The sequence below is a fragment of the Chiroxiphia lanceolata genome, chromosome 14 (assembly GCF_009829145.1).
Source record: "Chiroxiphia lanceolata isolate bChiLan1 chromosome 14, bChiLan1.pri, whole genome shotgun sequence".
In the NCBI taxonomy this organism is placed as follows: Eukaryota; Metazoa; Chordata; class Aves; order Passeriformes; family Pipridae; genus Chiroxiphia; species Chiroxiphia lanceolata.
The window spans coordinates 10225820-10253037 of record NC_045650.1 but is presented as its reverse complement, the minus strand read 5'-3'; the positions used below and the strand labels follow the sequence as shown (position 1 = coordinate 10253037).

The following is a 27218-nucleotide window of genomic DNA, read 5'->3' as shown; positions in this document are numbered from 1 at the left end:
ACTTCTTATCAATGGCAGAGCCATTGCACAAGCAATGTCTGCTTTTGGGAGGGAAAAGAAAAGCCTCCTCTCCTTGCTTCTGGCATCTGTGTTGCTGGGACAGAAAAGCAGCACCTGCAGATGTGCAGGTGACGGATTCACGCTGCAGAGGTAGACGCCTGAAAGGCACCAACCCATGGGTCTTCAGAACTCCACTTACTCACTTTTCTTTTCTCAAATAAGCGTAAAGAGCAGCCTACAGGGCTAACAGGTATAACTGTTCCCTCTCAGAGGGAAAGGACATTCCTACCCACTGTAATCAGGCACAGGTCCTCAGTGGTTCCACCGCCAGAAGTTCGATGCACACGCACAGTGCACGTGAAATACCCATCTTCCACATTTGCAAAGGATCAGCGATAGCCAGTTTTTCCAGAGCTTTAAGAGCTCTCTGAATACTCCAAATCCAGTCCTGTTGGTCCAACCTGCAATTACACTCAAACCCAAAATAGCACCTCGGCAGTGCCAGCACCACTCATCTGTGCGTCATGCCCCGAGACTCACCACCCCGGGGTGTGGCGATGGCAGGCAGTGAACGCACAGTTCCCCGGGCACTCCCAGCCCACTTCCTCAAACACGCCTGGTCACACACACCACTCCCCACAGTCTTTCAAAATAGGAATTTTTTTGGTAGAGCCAGTATACCAGCGTATTTTCCTCTTCCTTCCTCTTCAAGGAAGCCTTTTAGGGAAGAAGGTGCCCGAGGTGCTCAGGTGACACGTCCGCTGCCCTGCACAGAAGGAACGTTGCCATGTAGGTTTATGCACAAGGAGAACTTCCAGCACTGACAGGATTCCTTCAGCACATCATTGCGCAAGTGGACACATCTCCTCCCCAGCTCCAGCTGCCAAGTTTCACTGGGAGGCCACTAATACATATTTGCCCTCCAGAAGTTACTCAACGATGGCTGTGGGAGCAGCAGCTGCTGCCTTCCAGGTGACAAGAGAGAAGAGAGGGTAAATCCAGGAATCACCTTGTCCCTCTCCTTTTACCACTAGCCCTCAAGAACTGACCCTCTGGCAAAGTTCTGGGGGAGGAAGGGAGCTCATCCAATGTGCTGGCCTTTGGCTACATTATGCTGTGCAGGCCCACTGCTCCCTGCAGTGAGCCCCACTGTCCAGGTGAGGACAACCACCTGCTTCTGGACACCAGGTTTTCCTGCCCACTCCAGAAGTAGTAGTTTCTACATCTAGTTAGCAATGCCAAAGGATGTCATGCTACTATTGGAAGCTGTTCAAGACAACTGATGAAACCCATGGTGATGGGCATGCTACATCAGTCCTAGTGGTTTTTTGGATGGGTTTTACCTGTGGGCACTTCTAGCTTCTGCCTAAAATAGCTGTTTGCTGGGGTACAGCCAGCTCTACTGTCAACCAGCCAAGGGGGTATAAGATGTGTTGGTCCCCTCCAGCATCTCCATGGTAGAGCACCCTCTGTGGTCAGGGGGCTGGGCCACAGCAGCCTCAGGAGATCGCAGAGCCAACAGAGTATCAGCAGACCTCAGTGGGCCTCCAAGAGCAGCAAAGGTGGCTCAGCCTCCTGCCTCTGCCTGCTCTGGTGCTGCACATTGAACAAAAAAAAAAAAAAAAAAAAGAGAGAGTGGGGAGAGGCACTAAAGAATGAAGAGCTGAAATAGAAATCAGCTAACCTAAACAGTCTACTTCACTAGAAAAAACCCACCACGCTTTATGAGCCAGGGCTTTAGAGAGCAAATCTGAGTGGCCAGCCACCATCCCATTTTGGACTGGGATCAATGACATTTACTAAGTGCCAGATGCTTCCCTCCTCCAGTTCTGTCCACATTCTCTTTTAAAGATAAGGATTTTAATGACATTATGCACAGACAGATAGAAGCACTCTCCCCTGTGCTTTTCGATACAAATTGAGGGTTTATGCACTTCTTGCTTTCAGCCTCAGTTGCAACCAATGGCAGCATACATTCCATCAATGTAAACAGCTGTGCATAGATGTGACAACTGAGGAGCAAGCATTTGACCTTAACTCCTCGGTTTATCAGTCTTTTTAAAGAAAAAACAGATCCATCTTTGCTAGATTTCCCCCCTAAAAGCTTCCTGAGCTGCTCTGTCAGCAAGCCTGTCATCTGGAAGAAAGCAAGACATTAGTCAGGCTCATGCTTATTTAATAAAAACCTTGCATATGCAGGAGGGACTGAAAGTTAGTCTTTATTCAAAAAACGCCTGCAAACTACAGTATGATTTTCCAGTGCAAAACAGATCTGAGGGCTTACCCAATTTATACCCTGTGCTCCACCAGTGTTCAGCTTAGCAATTAACCAGCTAGTTATTCACAGCTTAGATCAGGGAGCCATGCAGTCACCAAAGAAGTCCACAAATATGCCCAGAACACTGTGCAAAGGATATTTCATGTCTTGCTATTTCATAAGGAAATCGGAGGCTTCAACTGATGTCAGCTCCAGGAAATGAGCCACAGGCAGATGATGCCGGAAGCAGGCTTTATATTTAGTACTGAGTCACCCACTTTATTAAATTCAAAAGACAAAAAAGGTGGGTGTGGAGAAGGGATACGTGGAAAAAAAAAAAATGAACAAGTTATTCCCTTGAGACCATGGGCCCTGGAGAGCCTAGTGTTGGGTGGGGTTTTTTAGTAAAGGGAGAGAGAAACTGAAGATGATGTGGGAACCCTTTCTGCTCTTTGACTGGAAAAGCAGTTGCCAGATGTGCTACACTTCCCTGGGCAGAAGCCAGCACATTGCAGGGGTGTGCAGTGCCTTTGGGATTTGCTCTGGCCAGTCCTGCAGGCAGGTCTCAGGCTTGAGAAGGCCACCACCAGTTCTGAGGCACTTTCCCATCCTTTCTGCTACATCTCCTCTGAGCCAAAGGATAAGACACTGGAGGAGCTTGGAATAGAGAATAGTTCTTTGTTTTTTGATGCTTCTTAAAAACCTTTTTTCTTCTGCATGTCAAAAGACCTTAGTACAATCTTAACTGCAAATTGTAGCACAATGTAAATGACAGAGTACAGATTTGTTCAGAAGAGGTTTGTATTTTCATGCAAGTCTGTCACAAGCCTTTTAATTTTCTGCCAGTGATAAATTCTCTACAGCCTGAGTAGCAGCAACAGCTTTGCAAAGTTTGCAGCTACTTAAGCCAGACTTTTCCCCTGAGAAGACTCACTTTCTAAATATTAAAACTTAAATACTGTTGTCAAAGCCAAGCACTGCACCTCATATTGACTCAAAAACTCAACTTCAAGAGCTCTCTCTAATGCCAAACATCACCAATGACTTGCCTACAGAAGCACCCTATTAAATTACTAATAAAATTGGTGTAATCTTCAAAATAAGATTACAACAGTAAAAAGGATGTGGCTTGAAAAATAAATCCATGGGCTGTAGCAAGACTGGCAATTATGCAGAACCAGAGTTCAGGAACCACTTAATATCCTCCACCAATACACAATAAGAGGTTATACCACTGCAGTCACAGCCTGCTCTGACCACCAAATAGACATTTGGCCAACTGCTGGCCACTGTCCAGACCAATCTGCTGCACCCACTCCTGGCTAGAGGGAGACTGTGGGACACTGCCACTGGGTGGCTCTTCAGTCCCACACAACCCACCTGCAGGTGACCTCCCACCATCAGAAAAGGTTTCATTGCTGGTGCAGTCACTGACCAGCCTGGGCATCAGCCCACACTCCTAGCCCAGCCTGGGAGGATCTCCAAGGAGGGACTGGTGTCTTGTCTGGACATCCTGCCAGAGGCACGTGGCCCTTCATGTTGTGCAAGGGGACCTACGAGTTCAGCTGTGTTGAATTAGTCCAGAATCTCATCTCAAGGGACCTTGAAGCTTTCTCTGGTATTTAGCTCGTGCATTTGTTGGCTTCCCTCCAACTGCTCTTTTTGTCTCAGAGCCCAACAGAAAATATCCTTTAGGATGGACCTGCTGGACAGGCCAACTTCAGGGACTCTCACAACTACTGCACTCTTCAAATATGTAGAAAGGTGAGGTAGAGCCACTCACATATACACTGTAAGTTGTCACCCATAGCCTTCAGGTCCCTAGAGTGCAATCCTCACCAAACACAACTCATTACGCTGTTAATTAGTAAGCTGTCTCACATTTTCCAGACCATAAAAAACAGCTACTAGTAGCAGACTGATCTCTATGCTGTGAAGCCAGTCTTTGCTTTGATGGCAGATTTCTTATATTCTCTAGTATGTTGTTGCTGTTGAGTTTAATGTTTTATGAATTAAGAAAAACCCTCATCCTAAACAATTTAAAAAAGCAAGCAAACAAACAAATTTACAAATCCTACATAAATCCAAGACTAAGCAAGGCCATGTTATGACACCAAAGAGGTCCAAATGCTGAGCAAGAGTATGAGCTGTGAGAGTTACATGTGGAAGGGCAATGCACTAAAAGAAAGTGCAATGCCTAGCTATGTGCCAAGTTGATATCAACCCAACGCACAAAGCCTTAATTGCTAAAGTGAATCATTGACTGGTACTGGTTGTAAAGGCTCTTGCACAACATGGGGTTCCAAGGCCATTCATACAGGGCAGAATCTTACTCCATTTCATGGCTTCCCAAATCTTTTTTTATATAGGCCTTCAGAACACAGGGAGCAAAGGGACGAACAAAAATAACCCTATGTGATGCAGAAAAAGGGTACATACTACTTAGAGAATAGGGAGGAAGCAAGGGAAACACAAAAGTTGTTGTCATTAGTGATGGATATAACTAAAGTAGGATGGGCACTGCCACAACCATCCATCCAGCGCAGCTTCAGTAACTCCCACGAGCTTCTTAGCTGGGCAGAAGCAATGTAAGTTTTTCAGCTTTTCAACAAGAAGTCTGACTATGCTGCTTTTGCTTGAGCATTTGGTTTATATAAAACAGTGGCAAGAGCCCAGCTGGAAATTAGATCAACGAGAACATTACAGAGGGGTGGGCAACAGAAGGGCAGGGGTATGATTGCACTGGAACCTCCCATCCATATCCCCAAGGAAAGCTTAGTCTCAACCTTGGCCAAACAGTGCAGAAAGGAACAGGCTAAAGTTTAGGTCAGACATTAAGGCTGCTTATTCAAAATATTTTCAGTTTTCAGAAGGCCCAGTTTCCCTTCTCTCCTAGTAGAAAGGTGAATTCTACCTAAGTGAGGATTCAGAAACTTGCTTATTAGTTCCAGGAGCACTGAGAAAAATGAATGCTTTTGTAAATGTATTTCCATTTGTTCTCTACTGACCTTCAGAATGTTGCTATCTCAGAAACAGTTCTTAAAAGCAGGGGCCAACCTTCTCCCTGAATGCCTGCACAACAGCAATCAAACTTTTATATGCACCTACAGCACCCTATGTATTCCCTAAAATAAAGTCCTCACAATGTGTTCTCGGAGGCCAAACATTTTGTGCGAAATTCAGGAAGAAACAGCTTAATTGCAATATTGTTTTGGAACTCACTTCCTTTGTTTCTGTGACCAGCTGGAGACAAGCACCTTATTCTATGCTGGGTCAAGGAAATGTTTAACTAAAGGATTTATAGGAGAATATATATGTGTGTATATACACCACCGCAGCACTGCAGCTGTTCGACAGTTAGAGCAGAAGGTAAATATTGTTTTAACCCAAGGAAAACAGGGATGGGCTGGAGTATCAGCCGGCTCATTAATGTCCTGCTGCACAGGCTCCAAGGCAGGAGAGTATCCAAGCCTGTCCCTGGGACAAGACTCAGCATCCTGGAATCTCAAAACCACAGCCCTGCTCCAAACCCAAACAACGCTCCACAGACCCTTCCTGGCTGATTAGCAGGAAGAAGCACGAGATTGCAATGGCAGCATAAACAAGGACCCAGAATTTATGATCTTTCAGACACCATTTAGTAGGTGACCCAGCTGAAGCACTGCCTCACAAAATATGAATGCCAGTTATAGGGATTGGTAGCTTGAATTCAAGTTTCCACTTGGTTAGTGCTGTCCTGGGCACTCTAAAAACTTTGGTGCTTGCCCAGCAGTTCCTCTGCTGAAAGGGGCTGTGCTGAGTTCTGCTGTGAAAACAGGGACAGAGGCTGTGAAAACACATGGGACCTCATTCAGCATTCCCGTCCTTCCCAGCAGGGCAGAGTCAAAGGCAGCAAGTTCAGTCCTACTGTTTGTGAAAGGAGAGTAAGACACTCTTCTACCTTGTAGCTCTGGAGAGACAGCGGAAGAGGCAGATCAGCAATCCCCCTTCCCTGTTATTTTGAGCACAGTCCATGGAGCAGAAGTCCTGGTACATAGACTTCTGCCACCAGGGACAGTACCACATGCACCAGCAACATCACTGAGGCAAAGACCAATACAAACATTAAAAAAATCTCAAATCTGATCAAATTAAGGAAGAGACACATGCATTGCTATGAACATGGTAACCCCAAAGTGCTCCAGTCTCCAGTTTCTTTTGGAAGCTAATGGGTCCACCATAGATGGGATGCTCTCATAAAGCAAAACTACTTATCTCTCCACTCCATCTTGACACGAACTGCATCACTCACAACCACTATTTCTGGCACTGACAACGCAGACTGTTATGTGGTACTCCCAGCATGCAGAACAGGATCCCATCTCACTCACCCAGTCAGCTCCTGGGATGCCAAGCTGCAAAGATTCTTTGAGGGAATGAGCATATAGAAAAGAAGGACTTCAGCTGCAACTTTCAGATAACACAACAGACACGGAAGAACATGGAAACGGCACACAGGTGACTGTGCAAACTTGTTTCAGCAACAACCCACTGCACATCACCTTCCATCCAATCCAGACAGGGCACAAGTGTCTGTTATCCAAGGTCTTCAACTTGCATTTCAAACTTCTTGTGCATTCAGCTCTGGAGAGCCCTAAGTTAATCCCTAACATATTGGCAAAAAATAAGCCACACAGATATAAATTGAGTGCAGAATCACACACACTCAATGTGCCTGTATGTCCTTCTAGTAACAAAATATTTTTCACACGTTGATCTTCAGGAAAGAAAGAAAAAAAAACCATGGGAGAACAGAGGTGATTCTTCTTAAGCTTCCTTTTCCTCCACCACAAGAAACACAATTTCAGTAGCAATCCAAGGGGATGTCCTTAGAATGCTGCAATCAATTCTTTTATTTTTTCCCCCCTAACAAGACAGTCTCCATTTCATCTGGAACCGAGGCAGCAGAAGCAGTTCTAGCACACAAAACTCTGGCAGAAGCTGCACTAACAGGACACAGGTCAGGGGCAGGATTACCTATTGCCAGAGGTGAGACCACTCCAGCAGTCACTGACACCCCCCAAAACACACAGCATCTCCCCAAACCACAGTCCCATTCAGCAGCTGACACAGGAAACACTGATACAAGCCAGCAGTATTTCTGATGTTACTCAGCCTGTCTCATCTACCAGATCATGAGTTTTTCTTCTTTATGTTTTTTCCCAAGTTGATGTTTTCCATTGTCTTGACCTGACCCTGCAGTGGGCAGCAGCTCCCTTTGCCTCGTGTAAGTTTCTGTATTGATACAATTTTTTCAAACTTTTTTTTCAAACAAAATTCAGTTTCCTCTAGAAAAAAAAAAGTCTGTAGTAAAGGCATAACTGCAGGAGTCAGTTTTTGTACTTTAAGAATCTGAGATATGAACAAATAGCCCCTTGACTCTCAATTACAGTAAAAACATGCAATTGAGTTAGACAAAGGCTGAAAGCTTGTCCCTAGGCTTTGGGAGAAATAAAATCCTTCTAGTGTCCTACAGCCAGTTTCGTGACTGTTTACAAAGGTTTTACGAGACACAATATTTCACATTTTTAAGGTTTTTTTACAGTCTATCTAGTCTAGAATAAAAGAACAAGAAACAGAACAGGCCAAGGCAGAGTCTACAAAAACTGAAAAGAAAAAGGCATTTTCTCTCATTACAGAGAGACCTTTGATCGACAAGGTCACGTAAACCAGGCCCACAGAGCACACTAGTCATAAACAGCCATGAACAGGCAATGGGCAGAGTCTCCCTGCCCTCCTCCCATCACACTCCCCTGCTCATTTACTCCCACCCCTGCCCTAAACAACCGTAAAGGCTCATGGTTAAGCTGGAGGAATTGCTAGGCAGCACCGCCTGCTTCCACAGCCCAGATCAGCCGCATCCTGCCTTCCCCCACGGAGCCAGCAGGAGCCTGCAAGAGGCTGGCATTTGCTACCACCCTGTAAAACGACTCACTGCCTCACCAAGCGTGGCCAAAGACAGTGGAAAACAAATTAAACCACACAAGAAGTCAACAGTTGAGGTTCATGAGGTAGAGAACAGATGCCCAGGGCAAGGAGACACTTGGATCTTCCCTCTGCTATCCCACGGCCAACCACTCAGACTTGCCTGAGAAGCTTGGGTTTGAGGCTTAGCTTTTCCAATAGGCAGTGGGGGAATGAGATCACCACACCAGATACCAGTCAACCTCTTGCCCTTGATGGTTTTTTCTGTTTTATAAGAGGAGTGTGCAGTTCAGGTCCAAACAGATAGGACTGGGCTAGAGGCTGTGGGGCAGGAACAGCCTCCTGGCCATTGGACTTCCCTCCAGTGCTTAAGTTGACACATTCTTGAAGTGGCAGCCTAATGTGTAGGCTGTGGTCTACAGTTTTCAACTCTTTCAGATTCCTCAAGAAGCATGGCTAAAACTTTACTCAACATCTACGATAACAATGTGGCTGGCAGTCAGACATCTGGCTCCACACCTTCCCAACACCAGTCACCTTTGCACTTTTGGAAGAATTAGCAGTAAACAGATTTTCCGAGGTATTTTATAGCTGAAAGGCTTCCATGGCTGCCAATACCCCAGAAACCAAGACATAGATGTGTTGTGCAGAGTTTTTAGCTTGATGAAAAGGAAGACTATTTTTAATCTAAGCCTACGTAGGGTGGGGCTCAGTCTCCAACCAGGCCAAAAAGCCACTATAATCCACAAGACCAATGCCTGGCAATCTTTGCTTGCAGGCTGATGTCTGTTCTATTTTGGGGATGAGAGGAATTTAGAATAAGAAGATATATAAATTAAAAACAAAGGAGGCTATGAAAAGTGAATAGAGGGAAGGGCCAGACTTATCCTGTGTATTTTGGTCTAAAGAACAGGGCTCTAAAAGAACACAAATCAGATTTACTTTCTTTTCCATTTCCTACGGTAGATTATAAAGTATAATTTACAACATAGGCTGAGGAGAGTACAGCCCCAGTATATTTTGTGCAGAAGGAAAAGCCAATTCATGGCTCCTTCACAACAATGAGAGCCTTGGGAGGATGAGGCAGGAAAACAGTCACCAGCCATGGACATACCACAGGGATCCTATACCAAATTTCCTGTCTCCAATACCAGTAAAACAACTGTTGGGACACCTTGTTGTTTTGTGCAGTTGGGACTGCAAAAAAGTCAAATCAGAGGATTGGAAAATAAGAGAAGTTTTGTTTATTTAGGTTTATGGTCAGCAGGAAACCAAGCCATTAAAAGCTGAGATTTTTTGTACTCTCAGCACCTAAATGAACCCAAGATCACAGACTTCAGACATAAACACACAACTAGGTTTCATTTGTTACAGGCACTGTCCTGACTTGGCATTCAAGCCAAGTCAACACAGTCATTTACTTTGCCACATTAACCCCACCTTCCTTGCAGTACATTTGTCTAAAAGTGAGTACAGAGAGCTTCTCTCACTGTCTTCAGATGGCCCTTTTCCATCCATCCATAAACCATGAAACACTTGCATAGGCATCAGCATCTATAGAGCTCCTTCTTCACCTGACCAGGGCTGGATCATTAACCCAACTACAGAGGTCTGCAATTACTTCTCTTGGCAGAATGCAAAAAGGGCAGAACACAAGAGATGGTACATAACTGGAGGACCAACAACGATGAACCTCAAGCACTGCTATCATTTCAGCCACAGACTTCTCTAGAGAAAAAGCCAACATCTAAGCAACACCGAAGTTTAACCCAGGTTTTAGATACATAGCAGCAAGACTGACTATTGAACACCTCAACACACACAACCACTGCCAATATCACTTCATCCTTCCTTATTCTACCTATAAGCGACCTCATCAACTCTCTGTTCTCTCACTTCCATCACTAAGGGCAGTATGTGATGAGGAAACAGTGAATGAGACAGTGAAATCTATTTTCAGTTTTAAAAAGAAAAAACAAAAAAGCTTACTTCAAAACAGCAGTAATTGGGCCTCCTGCAGAGACACTACACTTTATCTTCCCTTGAAGATCACAGTCTCTCTTCCCAGCTATGCAGTGGGGACTTCCAGCAGCATCTGTGAGCCGTCACTCTTTTTACAGGAACAAAAAACCTACTGAAGAGGCAGGAAAAACAGCTGTAAGCATTTCAGAGAAGGAAATGAGACAAGGAGACTGGTTAGAAACATATGGCCCATATGGATTGACACGAGCAATCGGCAGCAGTCCTAACCAGAGCTTCCCATTTCAGACAGTTGTCCAGCTCCCCACATCCTCAGAAGCATGTCAAATCAATAATTATTTTATTTCTTCCATACTGACTCCCAAATGTTAGTAGTACACAGGCCACCACAGCCCTTGGGGCTGTGATGTCTGGATGTTGCAGGAAGAGCCAATTCACCCCCAGGAATGTGCACATTGCACCACAACACGGGGTGTCAGTATGGACCAGCCAGCACAGGGGGGACACAAGGAAGGGGACCTAAGGCAAGCCCACCTGCCAAGGATGCTCCATTCCCATGGGCAGTGGTCAGCCACATGGCTCACAGATGTTGAAAGGTAGAGATAAACTAAGAGGAATCAACCAGCAAAACAAACAAAAGGGAAAGAATAACTGTCGATAGCAACTCTCCTCCAGACTGGGAAGCTGCCTCTTCATCATCATGCCATTCACAACCCAGTGACAAAACAAGCTTTGAATAGCCCAGGCGTTAACCCACAAACCCCAGATGTGAAACCCTAGCTGTTAGAGGAGTACACGTGATATAATTCCTCCAAGCAGGCCAGACAGGACTTGCTTATCATTCTTGGCATTTTTAATCTATTACCAAAAAAAGCCAACAGATTATAGATTCCCAAGAGACCAGCAGATGCCACAGTGACTGAGTGGTCTTGCCTTGCTGGCCACCACAGCTGAGCACCCTGTCCAGGGAGGTCCACACCCCTGATGGGAACAGAACTGCTGGGAGAGGGTGGACCAGGGCAAATAGGCAATCCTGCTGTCAGGGCAGCTGTTGGTCAGCAGCACTGACATCACACATGCCCACCACAGGGAAGAGCTCTATTACCTCCAGTGGCACCACCTCCAGATCAAACACTGTGGTACTAGCAGAGTGCAGATGGGCATGTCCTCTCTTCCCACCCCACTCTCCACCCCTATTAGGTGGAGACTTCTGTCTTCCAGTTCCATTGATTCACCCCATTTTCTTGCTCAGCTTGTACAAGGAGACCGGTTGCTCTTTACATGGCTGGCAAATCACACAGGAACCAAATATCCAAAATCTCAAACACAGCACCTGCTGCCCATGTTGGGCTCTTCAGCCACCAACACATTTTTTGGTTGTAATCAAATCATCTCCTTGATCATCTGTGAAAAGGGTGGGCCTCCATCACCCTCCCCATGCAGCACACCCCCAGTGCTGCAGCACACCCACCCCAGGTGTATGGTGCCATGTGCCAAAGGAGATGGGGTGGGCCTGGGGACTGCAGCACAAAAAGACAAGGCAGGAGGATTTCTGACAGCTGGAATTCCCTTTATCCATGCTGATGGCACAGTGTGGGCAAAACCACCCAGGTAAAACTGAGGAAATCTACATCTAACCCATCCCTTCACTTGAGAAATATCTGCACAAACCAGGAGACTTCTCACAGACTGTGCTGCAGTGCTCCAATTGAATCTTACAGCATGTGACAGAGAGGTGTTATCCAAGTCTCCACTTCAGAGAAACCTGACCTAGAGGCAGGAAGAGCATCCAGGGCAGGAGACACTAGCAAGGATGGACAGGCAAGACCAACCCAGCACCTACAACTTCAGCACTGAAGAGCACAAAGTAGGCAGCTGCTAAGACTGAAGCTGTACTAAATGCTGCTGTGTCTAAGCACCACTCACCCCATACCCACTCTCGGCACAGACCACGTTGGAGATACCTATTTTTAGTTTCCTGCCATTCAGTAAATCCAAGAGAGACAGTACACCCAAACCTCTGTGTATGGAGCAGGGGACACAACAGTAGTTCATTCATGACCAGCAGTCACATGGCTGAAAGTGATTACAGCTGCCCAGTCACTGTCAGCTGCTGCAGCTCACAGGACCTCCATGATGGACAGTTTGCATCATTTCTCCCAGCCACAGCACCCAGAGCCCAGATGTTGGACCACCACCCAATGGCCTTCACCTCTCACGCTTCCCACCTACTCATCTACCAGCAACAAGAGTAGCAGGTACCTCCAAGCTGGAAAGGGCTTTAATGGTGCAAGCGGGAATAGATGATTCTGCATTAGAGCCTGAGCAACTCCCTGGGACAATCAGAGGGGAAATGGTCCTTTTTATGCCCTCCCCTACCAGCAGTGCTCCAGGCAGAGCTCTGCCACAAACACAACCACTGCTGCTTGTGCAATAAACCAATTCCCAAAATGCCAACAGGAATGTACGTGCAAAGATGTCAACAGATGCCTATCAAGGGGTCTGGGGACCAGGGATAGGTGATGTTGTGACATTCATTGCAGTAACCCAACAAATACTGATTTAATTCAACCTTGCGTCACCCTCATTGAAAGAGCTGGTCTCAGTTTTGCAATGTGCTTGAAAAGAAAAAGATATTCAGAAATGTTATGCTCTGCATATTCATTAAGGTTGTCTGGTAAACTTTTTTAATTCACTATTTAATTCTACTTTTCACACATCTGGTGGTAGGAGTTTCTGGATTCATGTGTGGCTTTTTTGATGCAATTAGCAATTTTAATTATTCCATGAGCTACATGTCCAAAAAGATACACAGATTAATTAATGCACACTAGTACTTATTTCAAAAAGTACTGAGTATGCAAAGGTCAGCAGCTAGTTAATAAATATTAAGACATCATATTGTGGCTATTCCCAAAGAACTTCTCAGTAGTAACTATTAAGTTAAAAATTAATATCTGGTATTGCACCATACAGCTCGATAGCTTGTCAGTCATGTTTAAACAGCTGGCCCCAAGAGATGAGAATTTGCTTTTTTATGCTGAATTACTGCTTTAATATACATGGAGCAAAGGTAATAGTCAAAACCTGAACAAACCCACACTTTATACCATGTTTCTTTTGCTGCAAATTGCTACTACATGGCACAGATAAAAACCAAGTTGTAGCCGCACAAAATTTCACCTGTCCAACTCTCAGCAAACTGCAAAGCAACACTGTAGCAGTGGCATCTCCCTCCTTCCATCCTCACACTTGCTTTCCACTCTCTTCACAATCAGAAGCATCCCAGCGTCCCTGCACAGGGTTAACCTGCCTCCCAGCGCGGCAGGTCAAGAGCTGCCCTTGTGAACACCATTAGAGAGCTGGGACTGTGCTTTGTAGGGCACCGATGGATCTGTACAAAACCTGTGCTGGAATAATGCAAGCAGGGTTGATGCTGCTTTTCCATCATCTCCTCTGCCACAGGCAGTTCACGTGCAAGAAAAATGAAGCTAACAGGCCCTCTAAAGAGGGACAAGCGTCCCCAGAGAATTCTGGTCCACGCCTCTCAGCACGTAATGACATGAAAAGATGCAAAACATTGTATTTGGGGTTTGTTTGTTTGTTTTTTAAGTTACAAAGAAGAAAAATACCATACTGAAATTCTTTATATAAAGCAGAACTTACTTGGCCTTTGACTCTTGAAAACACAGTCCCTTTGTGTTTCACCACCTATTGTTTAATACTATGTAAAATAGATTACCAAGAACACTATCTGTGTGTTGGGACACGTCACCAAACAAATTAACACCACCTTAAGTATCACCATCAAGACAACCTCAAGTGCTAAATGAGCTACTGATCACACCACCTACTTGGATAAGGAAATCGATTACAATATCTGTGGTGGGCACACCCTCCCTAAACTCACTGCCAATCACTTAAAAGAAAAGCATTTCTCGGCTCCTGATGCATTACACTATAGACATTGTCAAAAACGCAACTCCGGTACTGATGTTCCAAGTGGAGCATTTGCAGTTTTACTGCACGAAAGGCATGCAGTTTACCTATAAAGCTATTCACAAGGCACACAGATCACTTAAGTCACCAGCAGCTGCTTAAGCACAACTACTGAATTAGGGTGCCTAACATCCTTTCTGATCGATCACTGAGCAGCACTTTCCTTTGCTTCCTTCAAGTCAAAACTGTTGTCTTTCTGCTTCTCCTAAGCCAGTTAAGTTGCTGCACCAGAAAGCCAAGTAAACACAGGAAAGAGTTACTAGAAGATCCCGCATGAGTGGATTCAGCAGCAAACCCATTTAACAAGGCTGCAACTCCTTCACTCACCACCTTAATCTCACAACAATCGAAACCCGGAACAGAGAAGTCAGTAAGGGAGCCTCAGGGGAAGGGGTTCCTCTGCATTTATCGCAATTCCAAGCATCCATCAGCCAAATACCTAATGAAGTCATCAGTCCCCAGAGCCCTGTCCACTGTGAAGCTAATCTAGCAAAAACTAGTAAATAGGTTTCTGGAGTTTTGGGCATTCTTTAATCTGGGGAGATGTTTGCCTATTTTACAGGAGGGGAAACTTAATCAGATTAACTTTGATAAGCGAACAAAGACCCCAGTTGAACGTAATTCTTTATATCTAGCACTGAATAACTAAGTTTAATAATCACATTACAATCTCTTAACTCAGACAAAGAATGAGTAATTCATCTTTCACAAGCAGAAAATTCCTTCAAAGGAGCTTGGTTACAACCAAGCTACATCCTCAAATTGTTAAACCTTTGGCAAGATTAACAGGCTGTGATAACAGTAGTGTTTCGAAAATATTTCTCTTAGCAAATTATTTTATGGCTTTTTTTTTTTAAGTTATTCAGATGCAAAACAGCAGATTTAGAATTTAAAGTCTCTACGTGCACACACCCCACACATAAGGCCATCAAACATCCCCAGGGCAAAAATCAGCTGCAGAATATTGCACCCACGGGACTTGCCCTGTGTCCACTAATCCCCCTGAATCACTGTTCTCCACTTACAAACTACCAGCAGCTCCTCTTTGCACAAGACTTCTTTTCAAAACAGATTGAATTTCTATACATCATTATGCACAGCACTAACACATGTTGATCTTCGTAACTATTCCCTCTTTATATCCAGGTTCCAGCTGTTGTCTTTAAAGTCACTCTGAGCAAGTCTCCCAGCATTAAGGAGTTTCTCAGGTTACCAGGCTCACTGGAGAAGTCACAAGTGTTACTGGTGGAACAATGGCTCCAAGTTTTCATGTAAAAGCAATTTATCTGAGATATCTATTATCTTTTATAGTCTCTTCTACAGATTGACCAAAAACAGGAAGCCCAGCTCTCACATTCCACTGGAATTGTGTAACAGCAATAACAACCTCAGAGGCTGATTTGATGGCATTTGCTCGGAGCTATACCAGCAGCTCTCCTGAAAAGAAATCTATGAGTACAAGGGATGCCCTGCTTGAAGGTACAGATGCTCTTACAGAGCAGACACATGCAGGCTGTCCCAAGGAAGTCGGTTCCCACGCACATGTCTCAGACCTACTTAGATAAAAACTTAAAACTGTAGCATAGTCATGACTACAGAGTCTGTTACCTCTGTGAGCACTGGGATTTGATACTATCCATCAGAATACTTACAGCCAGCGTCAGGGCGCCCCAGCCTTTCCTAAGAAAACGAAAGTCTGAAGCTTTACCTCCTGAAAAATTCCCTGCTCTTCCCTTTCCCTTCCCCTCCTCAGGCTCCCAACAAGAAGCCATTGTTAGGGGGAGCAGGGTGACACTTCCTCTCCCAGTCCAAATTAGAGATGCATAAAAATAAACTCATACAGCTGTCCCATGAGGTCAATTTATTACACCCCGCTTCCATTAGAAGAGAAGTCGCCCCCATTTCCTCACTTTTTCTGCTTCGGGAATACTACCCTGAACAAAAGATAAAAGTTGAACGCAAACCGAACCCCTTTTCAGTGCAGCCCTGCGGGAACCCGCAGCGGGAAGCGGCACCTCCCCGCCCCTCGGCCGGGCTCTGCTTCCCCCAACTCGCACAAAGCCCCAAGTTTGCAGGAGCCGGGGCTCCATCCCAGCGCGGAGCCACGGCCCGGCCGCGGGCAGAGCATCCCCCGCGCTGGGCCCGCCCCGGCTCAGCCCCGGGGTGAACTTTTCCAGGGGGATGAATCAGACAAGTGCCTTTTCATCGCCGCGGGGAGGCTGGAAGCGGCGGCAGGAGCGCGCACGGCGGACGCGTCCTCCGCGTCCCGGCGGGCACCGACACCCCCGGGCTCCGCGGCCGCCCCGCCGCCCTGGGACCCCGCCGGGGACACGGGGGACACGGCTGGTCGGGACCGGGGCCGGGCGGCAGCGAGGGCCGGGCCGGGCCCCGCGGAGCCCCCGGGTCGGTCGGCGCCTCCTCCGCTCCCGCTCCCGCCGCAACCGGGATGCTCCGCTCGGGCGGGCGGCACGTCCAGGCGGCGGGGAGAGCGCTGGCAAACTTTCCCCAAGTTGTGGCCGCGCTGGAAGAGCCCCGAGAGCACTCACCGCTCGCTCCGTGCCGTTCCGAGCCGTCCCGCCGTGCCAGTCCAGCCCTGCTGCCCGCGCTCGGCGCGCCCCAGCCCCGCCGCCCCGGCCGGATTGGAGCGCCCGCCTGCACATCACGTTGTCCCCGCGCTGCGAGTGGGCGAGCGCGGAGTCACTCAGGGTGAGGGAGGAGCTGCCGACCCAGCCAGGGCGTGCCCCCGTCCCCGCCGCCGCCGGGCTGCTCTGCCCTGCCTTCCCCTGCCTGCCTCTGCCTACATCCCTCGTGTCCTGCGTGCATCCCTCCTCCTGCCCTACGTGCATCCCACCTCCCGTGCACGCATCCCCGCAACCATCCCTTATTCTTCCCCTGTGTACAACTTTCCTTCAAGCAAGCATCCCTTCTCCCTACAGGCATCCCTTCCTCCTCCTGTGCTTGCATCCCCCCTCCTGCGCAAGACTGGCCTGTCTCCCACGCACAAGCAGCCCTAGCTCCCCCAGCCTTGCCACACAGACAGAAGAGCTCCGGGCTCCCCTTATAAACTCCCCGGTCTCCCCGCGGGGTGGGGTTGAGGATGCCCAGGTGAAGCTGATGCTGGTGGGCAGGTTGAGGGTACCCAGGTGAAGCTGATGCTGGTGGGCATCGGGCAAGGAGCTCCTCACATAGCAGAGACAGGGGCTGGCTCGGGGCTTGGCTCCTACAAGGAACATGTGGGGTGCAGGTGCCTGGCCCTTGCACCCTGTACTCTGTGCTCCTGGGCAGGGAGCGTTGCAGTGGCCTTTCCCCACCCAGCCTCTAGCTGTCTGATTTGGGATATGTGGCCTCATAACTGCCCTAATTTCTACATTTACCACACAGACATTCACGCTGAAAATCGCTAGAAGGGTTCAGAAAATCAAGGGCCTTAGGGACACTTTTGTGTAAAAGTGGTGGAGAACAGGAGTTAATTCAAAAGAGGCCTTGAACTGAGAAAGAAAAAGCAAACACCTGCTGTGGGAAGAAGGAGGTAAACGAGGAGAAGGAGAGAGGGACCAGAGTTGCACTCCAGAGCTGGGCCAGAAAAGGGGGAAGCCGTTTCCCCAAATGAGAAACCTCACACTCTTGGCTCAACACTAGCACCTCCACCAGGACCAGGTATTAATATCTTCTGGTTTAAGGAGAAAAGCAAATATGCATTCAAGCACACAGGACCCTTTTCAGGTCAGAAAGATGACACATTCCCATGCCTGGAGGTGAGAACACCACAAAGTAATACATTCAGAGAAAAAACAGGAACACTAATGGAAGGTGCTAGCTCTTGTATAACATAATAGCACATGTCCCATTTTTTGATGTTTAACTATTTTTCACCACTGTCAGAAAAATTAAACTTGCCAAAAGGCAATAGTCTGATACCTAACAGACTATTAATAGACAAGGTGCACACCAACATTAGATCATTCTTTCTCTTCTTTAAAAATTAAGTAAATGTAGGGCATATTTAACTAGAACTGCCCAGTGAAGTCCATTGCAATGAGTACTTAGTTCTCTATGCTGCCACTGTCACAGGTGCACATTTCTGGACCTGAATTGCATAGTCATACATTATGAGGTTTTGTATGAATTATTTACAGAAGGACTGTCAGACTGATCACTATAACATAAAGTAAAACATATTTTGTTGTCAAAACTGCCAGGAAGATTCATTTTTCAGTTATTTTCCAAAGCTACAAAATGACAAGGTCTCACAAAGTGGTCCCACATGATGGAAGTGACACAGTTCACAGCAGGAGTTTCCTCATCACATTAGCAGGAGCAGCTTCCTGAGAAGAATTAGACTCTCTTCCCTTGATCCTTTCATTCTTTTTATACTGTTGGATTTCTCATTGGGTGTCAGAAACTCTTACATATTCATCACTTTATTAGATCAGCTCTCAGAGATAGGAGTAGTAATTTTAAACTTATTTAAAAGATTAGTTCAATTTTACACTCTAGGGTGGTAGTCCTGTGTCTAGATTAGACCAGTGCTTCACATTGCATTACAAACACAACAGAACTGCGAATATTTCTGATTCTGATTCTGGATTTTAGCAAAAAAACTCCAAAACTTTAAATTACTTTTTTCCCATTTTACTAAGATGCCAACATAAAAGAGTTAGAGAGATGAAATCATCTTTGTGCATCTTGACTATTCAGAAAATGCAGATTACACGTTTCCATGCCCTGCCTTTGTCCAAACCAGTAGTATGAAACAGGCAACTCTTTGTTCTCCAAATGAGGCAGCAAAGTATTAAACATATTGAACATTTACCAGTTGCCTCTTTATTAGGATTTCCCCATGTCTTCATGCACAAAGAAAGTTGAGCTATAGTAGTCACATCCATTTATCCAACTACAATCAGCACTTAGCACTCTGATACAATCATCAAGTTCAGTTTAAGATTTTTATCATGTACTCAATGTAATTACTGTATTCTGAGTGAGATGTCAAAGTGTGGAAATTTATTTACATATAAGTAGCAAACATCTTTGAAAAAACACACAGCTGCATGTTCTTAGGTGATTATTTATGGTTAAAAACACTACCACAGACATTAGTTTCCCTTTTTCAGTAATAATAAACACAAGGCTCAGCAATTACTGCTTTGGGAAGGAGTAGACAGACTCTTTCAGGACAGGAGGCACTTGGATTCTCATTTCACTGGGTCCACAGGTGATATAATGGAAAAGAAAAGGTGAAATTTTGGCAAAGGTTGCAGGGGAAGACCAGTGCCTTTATAGAAAGTCCCATGGAGATTTTAAACAGAGACTGAAGCACAGGGTGGATCTGAAATATCAGTATTGGCCAATGCCTGAAATTACATTTGGGAAATTTTTAAAGCCCTTTCAAAAAGAGTGCTATTTAGAAAATGACAAAGGGCACTGTTTGCACAGAGGGACTTTCCACATAGTGCCATGCTTGAACAGAGAGGTTAGTGTCAGAAAGGCAACAGGTATTTCCAACCTGACTTATGACATGACTAGTTTAATTTAATATGACTTTTAAATGAAGTTATAGTGAAATATTATTATAGAAAATATGCAAATAGAAGATGCTGACTTCACAAACTACTAGCACATGGGAACTTAGGAGGAAGGTAATAGGCCATACTTTTTGAAGACTAGTTTAAACAGTGCTTCATTAAGTCTCTTCCTCAGCAGAATATGGTGAATTTAGCAGGTGTTAGAAAATGCCCTGGCTATAGATCCACAATGGAAGAACTGCTTGCTGGATTTTTGTACTGAATATTTTTAACTGTAAGGAAATGGATTCCCATAAATACAGTTTATTACAATAGACATCACCAGGCAGAGGAAGAGCTGGGCCTGCATCCAGTATGACTTTACCATTGACTCCAGTGGAAGCTGGACAGGCCCTTAACAGACTTTGCCACTGTCAGGTTAATGTTAGTGTGACTCCGTGCCTAGAGAAGTAAAATGAAATTTTATTGTCTGTTTAAATATAAGCTTCTTATCTGGCAGCTTAGCGATACATCTGTACTGCTTTTCCATGTTCCATAATTGCTCTTGGCTGAGTTATTGAACAATATATGCTGATATCCTGTGGGTAAGATAGCTGCTCTAAGATCAAGATCATCACAGACTGCAAGTGAAGAGTGGTGACAATCAGGAAAAAGGAGAGAAAGCCTGACAGGGCAACTAAAAACTTACATCTCTGATACACAGTATACCAAGGAGACAGAGAAACTGCAAAACATACTGGAAGAGTTCATATGGGTTCAGAAGAGGGCTTTAAGGAGTTGGTGTGAAATTCTTCCATTAGAATTAGGGCATCTGTTCTCAACTAGACTTTTGTTTTGTTTTCTGCAAATACTTACCCACAACATTAACAGAATCTAAGAACCAGGATATTAATGTCAAAAACACTTGTCATCAATCAAAAAGAACAACTGAGTGGCACTGTGAATAGATTAATAATCTGGAACTATTTTTTTCCATTGCACAAAAGCAGATGGGAATCTGCATAATATTTTGACCTACAGCAAATTGAATTTACCTCCTGCTAGAAACATTTACTCAAATAATTCTGGCACTTCTTTACTTAAAAACAACTTTTGGGAAAGAAATATCAGTAAATTTACCCAGCAAGTTTGTCCAGTGCAAGCAATCTGTATTCAAAGTCTGAAGAGATCTGTGAGACTCCCCACGTGAATGCACATTACCCACCCCAGCTATCAGCCTGCCAGGCTGTGGGCAGGTTGCCTGCCAGCTGCCTTCCCCCTCACTGTCCTGGCTGCCAGCTCACCTTGTGGGGCTCTGGACTGTGCTGTGAAACCACCAGTGCCTCCAGTTTAATCTCCTCGTGCTTTGTTGAAGGGGTTGCCCAGAGTTTCATGCTGTCTCTATCCTGCAGTACACATTTTATTTTAAAACTGTGTTCTTTTTTGCCAAGGGGAGGTTTTCAGTGATCATCTGTGCAGCATAAGGAGAGCTCTTCGGTTCCAACCCAGGAGTGACAAGTCAGAGTTACTCACGTAATGTCTTTGTACAACCCTTAACTACAGGGGTTTTTATGGATCGAGCTTACAGAGGACTCATTGACCTTTGAAGCATGAAAGACAGTGGGTGACTTTATTTACAGTTCATATCAACAGGGTGAACTTCCCTCCTTCATCACTGTGGACCAAAGGAAAAAAAAAAACTGCAATGGGAAGGTGGTTTTATGTCTTCTCCTAATTTATCAACCCATCAAGACCAGGCCCTGAGAAGCTACTGAATCCACATTCCCTATCTCCTAGATAGGGTAGAAACAACTGTTTACAAAGAAAATAATATTTCCAGAGAGCAGAAAGCCAGACATCAGTAGTTTGGGGCAGAAAAACCAAGCAGAGTTAGCTGCAAACTGTGGAAAATACAGTCACTGCTATGTAGCTGGCAGTGGGTCATTCTGGTCATTTATCTGGGCTGACACTTTGGTGTGCACTAACCTGGTTATTGCCACAGCTTGACGTTCTGCGTGCAGCTTCTTATAATTAAATCCTGGCAATCTGCTCAGAGCTGGACAATGTTACCCTGGAAGGGTTTCAGGAGGGAAAAACCTGGTGGTTTGGCAAGATAGGACTTGGTCAATACTTTATGCAGTTGGTTCGTCATTGGGAAAAGACTGGAGGCAGGAAGCAGAATAGCTGCTGACACGGGCAATTCTGCATGATATAGAAGGCTTGGCATGGGATAAACTGGGAAGTGTACAGGGCCTCCAAGGAGTCTTGTGTGCACAGTGCTGACCTTCATGTCAGTCAAGCTCACCAGCAATAGCCTTGCTTTCATTTTCCTTTCCACTCTGCCTTCCTTTGGCTCAACTCAAGTTAAAGTGAGGTACACAGAGACTGCATGGCAGCTAATGAGTTACATTCATCTGCTACAGGCTGAGAGCCAGAGGCTGTGCTAGATAACTGAGGAAGTGTTCTTACTGCTCAAGGACATTGTTTCTAATGTTCCTAATACTTCTCCATTTGCTGGTATCTTCACCAAAAGGGTTGTCAAGCATTGGAACAGGCTGCCCAGGGAAGTGCTTGAGTCACCATCTCTGGAGAGATTTAAAAGACTTGTAGATGTGGCAGGGTTTAGTGGTGAGTCTGGAAGTGCTGGGTTAAAGGTTGGACTTGATGATCTTGAAGGTCTTTTCCAACCTAAATTATTCTACAATTCTAACTAATTTGAATTTTTTAGCCCTTCTAGTCTGTAATATATTTGTGAATATTTTGTTCTCATTTTCTCTGAACTTTCTCCTTGGTTTTGTTACTTTTTTGCCCCTCTACCTTTTGCCTCCTCCTCTCTTTTACTCATGCTGGCACAAATTTCCTCCAGCTCCTACAAAACCCCATCATCCCAGAGCCTTCAAAATCCACGGTGAGTGGAAACCAAGCAGGGCTGTCTACATTCCTGCAAGCCCAGGGCTTGGGAGATGACGTGGATGTGTGGAGTGCTAATAAATAGGGAACTATTAGTGACTGTGTCATACATACATTAGTGACTGTGTAAAGCAGGAAAATTGCAGATAAGACTCACAGAATTCCCTTAAACTGATTTTGGATAAGGATATTTACCAAGAGGGAAATAAAGGTGATCCTTAGAAGCAGTGCTCTCTGTCCAGCCCTGTGTGTGTTTGCGTGGGTGCTGTACAGTGTGTAAAAGGCAGCAGGACCATGTGTGGAGGTGTAGCTGTGACACTCACTTGCTCCCTTGCACCCTGCCTGGTACAGAAGTTGCTTTGTAGTCTTGCAGCCCAGGCTGTGGCTGGGGGTGGCTGCTCCCAGCTCTGAGGCCAGGTTGCACCGCGCCTGCCAAACCAAACACCCCGTGTAGCTCCAGGAGATGTGAAACCCAGTGCAGTGGCTGGGACGAACTCAGTGGAGCAGTTTCTCTAACAGGTCTAGCAACTGCGAGGCTTTATTGCCTCTTCCTGTGCTCTGCAGAGCAGAGATCAGGCCAGGTGCCTTGATCTTAGCAGATCCAAGGAAGCCGCTTTGCCCTGAATTGCATGTCCAGGTAGCTGCACATTGCTGGGGCGGGGCTGATTCTGCTGATCAAAACCACTGGTGTGTACCAGCCTCCCCAGCACATGTGAGTGCATCAGCCCACATTTACCTATCAGTGCTTTGCATTCCCTAAGCTTTATTGCTACAGACACAGCAGGAAAGACAGAACTGCCTGAAAATAATGTGGTTTTTGTGGTAATCGTGTGTGGGACAGGGCAGAGAGCAGAGGAACTCCTTTGTGACGGACAAGAAGAACATGAGGAACTGCAGAGACAGGGCAAACAAAAATCAATCTAGGGTAGTTCAGGTTCCTGTCATCCTGCTGTGGGACACAAGACAAACTAGTAATCCTCTCCAACACTCTTTCTTGTAGAGGAAAGGCTTAGTAGCCTTATCTGCTACTATTGCTGTTCCTGTTTGTTGCAGGAAAGCACCTCTTAGTGCTGGTCATGCTGGGATTTTTCTTCTTTCCCATCCGTGCAAAAGCCCAAACAGCATGCAGGGTGCAACTACAGTGCAGGGAGCAGTTGCAGGATGTGGGTACAATGAGGTTAACCTCATTTCCAGCCCCATAAGTGGTGCTTAGCTCCATCCCCCTGGCACAGGAGCATGGATTAGTCCTCCAGGCAGCAGTATGCGGAGTGTTGGATCCAGCTGGCAGAAATGTTTTCTCCTTCCTGACCCCACTACTGTACTCCCCGTGCTTAGCTCTTGCTGTTCTAGTTTTTGCTGATCTAGACGTGTTAAAATTAATTTTTCTCTTGGTGCCTGACTCTAGGCAAGGTTATTAGGTAGCTGGGTCGCTGCAGTGTGTGGCTGTCAGCTGCTGAAATCATTTGCATTGGGCTGTGGGTTGGTAACTCACTAAATACCCAGTAGTATTTTGATGAGTAATCAGCACCAAAAGTCCTGCAAGCTTCATTTCGAAAACAAGGAATATTTTATTCAAAGAGAACAAGAAAATGGATTTCCATGTCGTAAAATGATTGGCTGTCATGTGGCAAGAGTTCAGCTCATTCTCCCTCTGGTCTGCATTCTGGAATCGTCACCACACTTTTTTCCAGTAGTGCAGAAAGTTTTTTCCATATGCCTTCTCTTCAGCCAGTAGTCTGTAGCTCATGTTTAATGTCTCCTAGGCAGGAGGAGAAGAGGACAAACCAACAGCTCTACTGTGATGACAAGGACTGCAGAAAATGTAAAACCTTTCTCTAGAAGCAGTCACCAGCTCTGAAAGCAAGCCCAGTCCTGCAGACAGTGCTTCAACGCCTCCAAGGAGTGTTCAGCCTTGGGACAGTCTGTGAAAGGAATTCGCAGAAAGCTTCTGTGTCCCAAAAAAACCTTTTTGGCTGGAGCAGGATTGTACCTCATCCTGGCTGAGGGAAGAGAGCTCAGTAATGAAGAAGCTGCATGATGTTAAAAGTTCATTTGGATAGATAATTCTTTCTGAATTCGTAACAACACGTGTTTTGTGTGGATATTCACCTTCATGACATTGAAGAGCATTTGTGCCAACGGAGATGGGTGAGCAGAATCCTCATCTTCTGCACTTACGTAACTTCATCACAGGACTTTTAGCTGGACGCTGTCCTGGCATTTCACATTCCAGCCTCACAACAGTCCGCAGGTTTTGACCAACATTCTCTATAAAAAAAAGTCATTTACTGGAAAAGGACAGTAAACCGCTCATAAAACGTTTCTCAGCATCAGCTCCAGACAGGAATTCCTCCCAGAAGCCCATCTCGCTCTCTTTTTTAGAGCCGATAGGGACGTGCGAGATAGAAGGGAATTCATAGCTGCAACATGGCTTAAATACAGAAGAAAATAATACTCTTGTGGAAATGAAAAAAAAAGATTCTCTAGTGGGCTGGGCACAGGCAGAATTAGAAAACAGGCTGTGTTGTCCTCTAACAAGGGCATTCCACATCCTCCTGCTTCTGCAGCAGGCACTGAAGGTCTTTTAAGGGTGGCAGATGAGAGCAGTGAGAGACCCTGAACTCCCATGTGTGGAGAATACCTGAGATAACCAGGCCTTGGCCACACTGATCTGCACAGAAAGGGCAAACTTGTTCTCAGAAGAGCCCTGTGGGCCCCTGCTCTCAGCCATGCTAAGCCAAGGACATTCCCCAGACCGTCTGCCCCAGGCATTTTATCATGAGAGGTTTAAGGACTGGGTCTCTGCACCTCTTTTGGGTCCCTGCCCCAGCAGCTACCCTAGCAGAAGAGCCCAAATCTGCATTTCTTTAGAGACCCAGCTTTTTGACAAGGCGTGGATGGTCCAAGACATTTCCAAGGGCCCCACTTGCAGGAGAGATGGCCATGTGGCACTGGAGTTGCCTCACAGGGTGATGTCTGCAGTTCCAGCTCTGCCAACCTGAGCATCGCCTGTGCTCCAGACAGAGAAAAAGAGTGTTAATAGCTACCAGCAGCAAGTGCCCCAGATGGACTAGGGAGCTCCTCTGATGGACAAAGTAACACATGGAGATCTCATCTCCTTTTAAACTTGGCAGTGTGAAGAGTTTTGATCTCTTCCTACTTTTTTTTGTTGTTGTTTTAGCATTATCTGTACTCACTTTTCCCATTTTTTATGTTCCATCCAGACCAACTTCTACTGCTGTGACAGCTATGAATAAAAGGCACTTCTTCTAGAAGTAGGACAAGCAACATTTGGTTTTAGTTTTGATTTTGCCCCAAATATTTTTACAATTGACTTAGTTTTTGTGTTCACACATGTATCTCATAAGAAATCTGAGAATGAAGCACTGCCAAAGGCATTAACACATAAAAACATTTTTCAGCCACTAAATATTCCCTCCTGATCTGTGAAAAGAGGTTTTTTTCCAATCATTATATGCTTATGGTGCATCATATTGGTACTGGAAGAAAATCTGAGGTAGCTTTCTCTGTCACACAGCTGCTAATACACTTGCTTTATCTTTTGGAAAACACTGCTTGTGGTGGTGATAACTTCAATACTATCTGACAGATTTCAGGCCAGCTAGCCATGAAGGCAGCTTGGAAAACCTGACCTTATTTACAGATGACTGTTAAGACCTGTGTTCAGAGTGGATTTAATTTCTTTATAAATGCAATTACTTAAAAGATTTAATTGAAAGAGCTGCCTTACAAAGAGTTGGAAATCACACATTGTGAGAAGTCCTGATGAGCTCCCTGGTGAGGCTGGCTTCCCACTGTCCTGCTGATCTGGACTTATTCTGCCAGCTGGGACACCTTCCTGATTCCTTTTTTTACCACACAGCCCCCACACTGAGCATGATGCTGTGAGCCCAGAGATCCTGCTCATACTCACTGACTCGCTCTAAAAAGCAATGCTGGCTCAGTTGAGCTGGGATGTTGTGGGGGATTGACCCTGGCTGGATGCCAGGTGCCCACCAAAGCTATTCTGTCACTCCCCTCTTCAACTGGACAGGGGACAGGAAATATAAAGAAAGGCTCACGGGTTGAGAGAAGGACGGGGAGAGACCACTCAGCAATTACCGTCACGAACAAAACAGACTCAGCTTTGGAAATTAGTTTAGTGTGGGATCCCTTCCACAGGAGACAGTTCTCCATGTACTGGTCCAATGTGAGTCCTGCCCATGAGCTGCAGTTCTTCACAAACTGCTCAGCATGAGTCCCTCCCACAGAGTACAGTCTTTCAGGAACAGGTTGCTCCAGTATAAGTCCCTCATGAGGTCACAAGTCCTGCCAGCAAACATGTTCCACAGGGCCGCAGGTCCTGCCAGGAGCCCGCTTCAGCAGAGGGCTCCCATGGGGTCACAGCCTCCTTCCGACATCCACCTGCTCCAGCATGGAGTCCTCCATGGGCTGCAAGTGGATCTCTGCTCCACTGTGGACCTCCATAGGCTGCAGGGGCACAGCTGCTTTACCATGGGCTGCACCACAGGCTGCAGGGGAATCTCTGCTCCAGCACCTGGGGCACCTCCTGCCCCTCCTTATGAGCTGACCTTGGTGTCTGT

At 45.8% G+C, this 27218-nt stretch overlaps 1 long non-coding RNA gene across 1 annotated transcript; it reads right to left on the bottom strand.

The window, feature by feature from the left end:
• Positions 1-10261: 10261 nt before the first annotated feature.
• LOC116793885 lies at positions 10262-16824 on the bottom strand. The gene is made up of 2 exons (XR_004359624.1): positions 16747-16824; positions 10262-10355 (listed from the first exon to the last, which is right to left on the bottom strand). It is a non-coding gene; the product is annotated as an uncharacterized LOC116793885 (long non-coding RNA).
• Positions 16825-27218: the final 10394 nt, after the last annotated feature.